Genomic DNA, 7542 nt, shown 5'->3' with positions numbered 1-7542 from the left:
GGTCACATGCTGTCCGAAAATTTAAAGTCTCACATAGACATCCATTTGTCCGGCGCCCCGCATGAAACACATTGAAAAACATAGAAAATAGTTGACCGATTAAAGCCAGTTTTTATTAAATGCTGATGCTTTTCTTACTACCAGCAGGCACATCGTATGAAAAAAATATTTTATTTATGTATTTTTATATAATTTTTGTATTTGTATATTCTTGAATCTTGATGGGGGCGGCGCCCCTGCGCCCTCTATTGACGAGCCGCCACTGCTTTCAGCTGAAACCGAAAGTTTAACTTCACTTTCGACCGAGACCGAATCAGAAAGGTATATAACTGAAGTTACCAAACACAAGATTTATGAAATACTAGCTTTACTACCCAGCTTCGCCCTGGACTTGGATTCACCACGACCGGCCGCCTTTGTCTCCCCAGTGGCGATGTTGACATACCACAACACTTACTCGTTTGAGGCTGAGTTGAGCTAGGGGAGGCCAAGGACCGGTTCAAATAATCGTCACCGGCCGTGAGCGGGAATCGAACTCGGGCCGTCGGGTTCGTAGCGCAGTGCGCGAATCGCTACCCAGTCGCTGCCCCCCCTAGGTGCGTGACGTCACTTATTGACTGCCCCAGACCATGCGGCTGTAACCTCGCTCGCAAGCTGCTGCTGCTGCTGACGTGTGTGTGTATGCAGCCTATCGCATAGGATTGCCTAACGCCGACTGACCGGCTGATAGACGTAGCACTAGCGTTATATTCTAAAAATATATCTTCGGTTGACAACCGAAAGTCAATATCAGTTTCAGCCAAAACCAAAACCAGACCGAAAGTAAAAAATTGACTTTCGGCCGAAACCGAAAGTATGCCGAAAGTGGCCATTTTGGCGCCGAAATCGAAACCGAATTTCGGTCGGCCTCTAGTTGAGACCTCTGCTGTCAAAACGGAGCGAGAATATATACCACACGAACACGCAAACACATACGCACGAATTCACCACAGAAACACGCGAATTCACCACACACGAACACACCAACACACACACCAACGCGCACGAATGCCAATCAGTGGCCAGTGATGTGAGAACGAATGAAACGGTGGCGGGGGGGGGCGGGGGACATTTTGTTGGGACGGTGTCGGCGCCGCAGCAACGTTTTGGTGGGGAGGGGTCGGGGGGGCGGGGGGGGAGGGGTCGGGGGGGCAGGGGGGGAGGGGCGGGGGGGGCAAGGGGGTCGGGGGGAGGGGGCAGGGGGGGAGGGGTCGGGAGGGGCAGGGGGGGAGGGGTCGGGGGGGCGGTGGGGGAGGGGTCGGGGGGGGCAGGGGGGGTTCATTGACATAGATCCTTCTTTATCCGTTTGGTTATCGACACCAGGAGGTGAAAGTAAAAGCAAATACACACTCTGCGTTCGGTGCCCACGTGATGAATGCGAATGTATTTGCTTTCGTCAGCCTTTATTGGCGTTCCAAAAAAAAATACTCGACATGCATTCATCATGAACGCTGTGGCCTTGCAAGCGAGAAAGACGGTCAATGTGTAAGACACTTCGGGAAATCTCCCTTCTCCATCGCAGAGAGATTCATTTGAGGTACAATCAAGCCGATCTGTCTGATATAAATGGGGGGGGGGGGGGCTTTGCACGAAACGTCGTTTGTTATCCCCCCTCCCCGTTTATCGTGGTGCTATTGGACGAATGCCAGCTGCCATGCTGCAATGACCATGTATGTTGTGTTGAACTTCTATCACGCCGTACGTAGCCAACCGTGCTAATCGGAGGTGCCTGGGAAAGCACAACAAACTAAACCCAACAAGCACGAGGACTTGCTATCGATCTCACTGGCGACGTTTCGGGCAGTGCCACTTCTTCAGAGCACACAATAGCAGAAGCAGGATGACAGCATGCCCTCCAAACACACATCTGACCAATATAGTCCAGCAGCAGCAGCAGCATTTGCTCAAGCAAAGGAAACCCCTGGTCTGCTTTCCACCTTCTGGGCCTCGTCAGCAGGAACCAGGCGTGTTCAAGAAATTATGCCGTGGGTCGGCCAGACGTTACTGGCGAGTCGAACGCTAGCAGGGGCACTTTGGTGGCGGAGCGGTGGCGCAGCGGTTAGCGCACCGCGCTATGGACCTGGAGACCAGAGTTCGATTCCCGCTCACGGCCGAAACCAGAAACGAATATCTGAACCGGTCCCCGGGGGCCTCCCCGAGGTAGACACCGCTTCAGATGAGTACCTGGTGGTCTGGTGTGTAAACATCGCCACTGGAGAGACAAAGGTGGCCAGGCACAATGCTGGCCACCCACCCCCTCATATGCCATGCTCGCCTTCAATAAGTGCCGCTCGCTCACCGCACTTGCCGCAACAGGCTGTTAAAGGCTATACGGGGGATCTTTGCCTTTGGTGTGCCGTGACCACTGGCCCCGTCTCGAATTAGTAATAATCGGGCGCAGGGAGCGAGCGAGTGCAGGGAGTGAGGAGCGGTGAAGGTCCGCGCAGCAGTAAACATCAAAGGGAGCGCCGCTTGCACGACAAATGAGCGCATTTACGAGGGCGGGGAGGGAGGTGGATGGAGGTGGAGGGAGGTGGAGGGAGAGGGGCAATCATTTGTCGCACGGATGATGTCGATGTAGAGCAACATCTACAATTTCACATTTGAAATTGTAGTGGGTGCGGGAGGTGGACAATAGCGTCCCATGGGGCGCGCAGTGGAGACGCCACATGTAGGCACTGGCGGAGCCAGTGGGGGGGGGGGGGGTGAAACGTGCCCTCCCAATGATCCGATCTAAATCCCAAATTTCGATCGGATCATTGGGGTTTATTAGTAATACATCGCATTTTGCGACCCCCACTGCCGCTGTGTAGTATATTATTACGTGCCAGGGACTCTATGAGATGATAGAACAATAGTCTGAGTCCATAATTGGCAATAAGTAACGGCAAAGCAGTTATAAGTGACTCGCAGAATTGTGCGCAGTTGCGTAAACAGTTCACGACTTCCCTGAAGGCATCAACACCTTCAGCGAGCGCGATGCCGATCACACAATGCGGTTCGAATTCGACCCTCGATCGATGGCTGCGCCATCGCCGCATACGCGTCGAATAAAAAGCAAGGGACAAGTCCTTACCTACTAACAACTCCTCTATCATTTTTCATTGCTGGAGGGGTTGCCCCCCTACCTGAAAATCCTGGCTCCGCCATTGGGTGCGGAGGTTCCCGTCGTTATGAGTGCACACATTTTTGTGCTATGAAGCAGGGCCATTGCCTGTAACGTCGCCATATATATGTCTTAGAGACGTCGGCATTATTGGCCTCCTTCCTTTCATGTAGCCCTGTCCGTGATATTTACGCAACAACTCTGCATGAGTTGCTGCTCCCAGTTGCATCCAAAAGTTAAATTTGCTTCTACTTCAGCAGTTTTTTTCTTGCCGTGGTTGTCCCACCTGATGACGATTGCTTGTGTTGCGATCGAAAACGTCGTGATCTATTATTATTTTTTCTACCTACGTGACTTTACCGAAATAACCAAAGAGTATGGATTCCTGCAGTCACGAAAGCTTCAAATAAAGATTGCTTCTGTAACTTCTTAATTCGCTGCCTTCCCAGGCTTCTTGTGCTACCTACGATGTCCTCGGTCAAAGCCTACAGTCGTATTCCATGTCTTGTCTTCTCATTTCATGTCCAAGAAATCGAACTTTGCCTTTCTGTAATTATTCTCATGTGTTACTTTATACAATTGAGGCTGTTCTGGAAAACTAAGTACAATAATAATATAGACACATCTTATTCTGTCCGTGACATTTTTAACATCCATCATCATCACGGGTGAGTGTGGTGATGATGATGATTTGTGATTGCTGCAAATACCGGTGGTGGTGGTGGTGATGATGATGATGGTGACGCTACTTATTGGGACGCTGCTGCTAAGTATGCTGTGGTCGTACGAGGTGGGGTCAGATGGGATGCTGATGGTGATATTGAGGCCCACCTCTTTCTTAAAGGCCCCACACCTCTCTAGTCTGGCTTTTGAGCGACAATTAAGTTGTGGCTCTTCGCCAGAGAGTCACGCGGTCATTTATGTCGGTTAAATATCGCACACGTTACAAATTGCATAATGTCGATGATGGCCATGCTGCTTCTGCAGCTGCTGCTGATGGTGATGATGATGGTCGTGATGTTGAGGATCATGGTCAAGAGACTGTTTTTGTTGCTGCTGCAAAGGTTCTGCTGATGATGATGACCTTGATAATGACCTTTATGAAGTTAAAAACTCAAGAGACTAGGTTAGAGTGACCTGCTGAACCAACTTGACCAAAGCGATACAAATAAAAAAATAAATTAACAGCAAAGAAGGAAATAGAAATCAGAACAAAAGCAACTCTGGTGCATGAAAAATAAAACAAATATTGCAGAAACAGATTTCAATGTTTAACCGTACATTCCCCGTAGCGCAAGTTGGCTCGGGCAGATGAGATTTGGTCCGATCACAGCACAACTACAAAATGAAGTTACGGAAACAGTAAACGGATAGAGAGTGACTATTTAAAAGCTGTGTAAACAGACGAGGATCTGCAGCAATACCCCGGTTTACGTCGGGGATGCGTTCCTGAAAAGTGCGACGGCGAATGTCGAAACGACGGAGGCGAGGGCTGAGAAGGCGACGTCTACGAGAAAGGACGGACGAAGCTGTCGGCGACGTAAGCGTGGCTTCAGGCGGAGCGAGCCACGTCGCGCTATTCGTAATAAAGCGACGACGTTTTCTGCAAAAAACGGCGTTAAAGGGGGGAGACGTCAATCGGAGTGTTACTGTACGTCAAATTCAATTGTCGGCGCAGTCGCGATAAAGAATATTGCATTAACATACGAAGATGATTCCTTCTGCTCCTCCTCCGCCCTCTCCCCCCCACTACCCGCAGTGCCCCCCACCCCCATGGTTCTGCGCCGCAAGTACAGCGTTCGGGGGGGCGGTGCGGCGGCGGCGCTCATCGCCGAGCATGGCGACCTCTACCGCTCGTACCGCGGCAGCCAGCAGCAACCGCTGCTGCTCTCGTTGCTGCTCATCCTCGCCGCCACGTGCCTCGCTCTGCTCGTGCTCACCTTCGCCACCGAGAAGGTAGAGAGCCCCCCCCCACCCTCCTCCACCCTTCCTTCTCCCCCCCCCCTCCGTTACTATCAACTAATTTTTATGTTACCAGGTGATGCCCACGACTGAGTTATGTGGCTCGGTTTCGGACGCGGCCTGACCGTCGCGAATGACGGCGCAACGAAGTTGGCTGATCATCACGTGGAAATTGATTGGGATGCTGTAGGAATCCGGATGTCCAGCAGGCGCGGGTCAGAACGTTCCAAGGGGAAGCAGTACAAAACACGATAGGAGTTCAAATTGTAGGAAAAGTAAACAAATTACTTTAAAAATATATACAAATCAAACTAAACGATTTTTTTTATCTTACCAGGTAAAGCACACCGATGTATTCAATTTACTTTTCAGAAGCGACCTGGCCATCGCCAATGATAGCTCAATAAAGTGGCTTGTCAAGTGGAAATGTATAGCAGCCAAATACTCTAAATGCACGTGGATTATAAATATGGAGGGAAAAACGGGAGGACCCGGAGAAAAATCCACGCGACCACGGGGAGAACATGCAAACTTCAAATATACAGCAGGCGTCAGGGTCAAGATCCAACCCACGACCTCCTGTAAACCAGGCGAGGCAGTGAACATCTCATCACCGTGCCCGCGCCCTTCACTACAGTCGGCCTTCACTCGTGTTGTGTTCCGTGATCTGTTCCGCGTGCGACTGTGGTCACCTCGAAGAGAACCATGGGACGTATGGCGTAGACTCAATGCTCCAGTCACAAGCACGGAGGAGGATGAGGAGACATCGTCATCGCAGCGATGGAACGCTCCACTACTGCTGACTGCAATCATCTGGCCCCTTCGAACCACCTCTATGTAAAATTACAGCTGTTGTTCTATAGCAACATCAACTGTACAGAGAAGAAGATCAACAGATACAAAGAGGAAGGTCTTGAACCTCGACTCAAAGATGGTAAAAGAGTCTATGGGATTCTAATGTGATTCTATGGGTATTTGAGTCCATGGTTTTCTGTCGGTCACTGTGGTGTGAGTCTATGGGTGTCTGTGTGAGTTCATTTGTTTTTGATTGAGTCTGTGGGTCTTTGTGTGAGACTATGGGTCTTAGTATTTGGTTCTCTGCATGTCTTTGTGTGAGTCTGTGTTGCTCTGCATCAACATCAGCTTTACAGAGAAGATCAACCGATGTAAAGAGGAAAGAGTCTATGGGTTTCTCATTGTGATTCTATGGTTCTTTGAGTCTGGTTCTCCGTGTGTATATTATTACTTATATGTTTCATCCTATGGTCATGGAGTTATTGACGGATGTGTCGGATTGACGTTGTTCAGGGCAGGTTTGCGAATTTGAGACCTGGGTGGGAGGTGAGCGGCGACGTGGGAAAAGAGTCCTGAAGCAGGGAAATTGAAACCGGCATAAGGGCCCGAGCGGTAACATTGAGAGGATCGTTGCCTCTGGAATGAAACACGATCGATCAGGGAGTTCGGAAAAAAGCTCCCGGGGAGAGGGAGTGGCGCGGGAGCCGCAGCCTGACGATCGCGTGGCGGTATATCATGAAGGTATCGCTGCTGTTGTTTTGAAGCGCAGAGACTGCGGCGTTGAACAGGAAACTCGATGCTTTGTATACGGGTTAGAAATGTTTGCTAATTTCCATTCGTAATTCGAATGGAAATTTAAGGAGGGCATCTCATGCGCTAGCGGAGCTCATTATGATTGCTCACAGCTCGTTATGATTTCTCACGGAGCTCGTTATCATTACTATATTGTTGTTACAGTATTTGTCTTTTTCCACAATCTTTAGTCAAATTGTGCGATCTGCGTACTGTCACAGGAACCCTTTCGACCGCTGTGCAACACTTGGTGTGAGAGAACAGCCCACAGAGGCGGATCCCACAGAGCTACCTCTGAGATCCCGTCTTCAAGTGCCACAGTAAAGGCCGCATTACCCCCCCCACCACCCCCGGCTTGCCACTGGGAGTAATGTTTGCTGCACGACAGTCAAGCTGCCATTGTTATCCTCTGTGCTGGAGTTGATCAAGATTGAGCGCAGAGGCAAATTTAATTTGATGTTTTTTTTGTGCAAAAATTGGTGATTCGGGCTGGGATGACGATCAACTCATTACATTTCAGAATGCGGATTAATCACATCTCAGTTTGTGTGAGCCTGTGGGTCTCAGTGTGTGCCTGTGGGTCTCTATGCGAGTCTGTGGGTCTCTATGGGAGTCACCGGTGACCAGGCTGAGACCATCAAACTCGCTTCACTTGAGAACACGGTCTCGTCGTGGGCAGCCGAGAACCTGGATTCGAACCCAGGTTCTCAGCAGTTGCCGGTTCTGCATCTCTGACACTCCGAGCCACCCAGCCTCCTCGTTTGCCGCGGTATTATCCCAACGCCATGTCCCGTATGCATCCCTCCCTGTCCTGCTCACTCTGGTTCCCACCCGCCGACCCCCCGCCG

Source organism: Lampetra fluviatilis, chromosome 26 (genome assembly GCF_964198595.1).
Source record: "Lampetra fluviatilis chromosome 26, kcLamFluv1.1, whole genome shotgun sequence".
Classification (NCBI taxonomy): domain Eukaryota; kingdom Metazoa; phylum Chordata; class Hyperoartia; order Petromyzontiformes; family Petromyzontidae; genus Lampetra; species Lampetra fluviatilis.
This window is presented reverse-complemented; position numbering follows the sequence as displayed.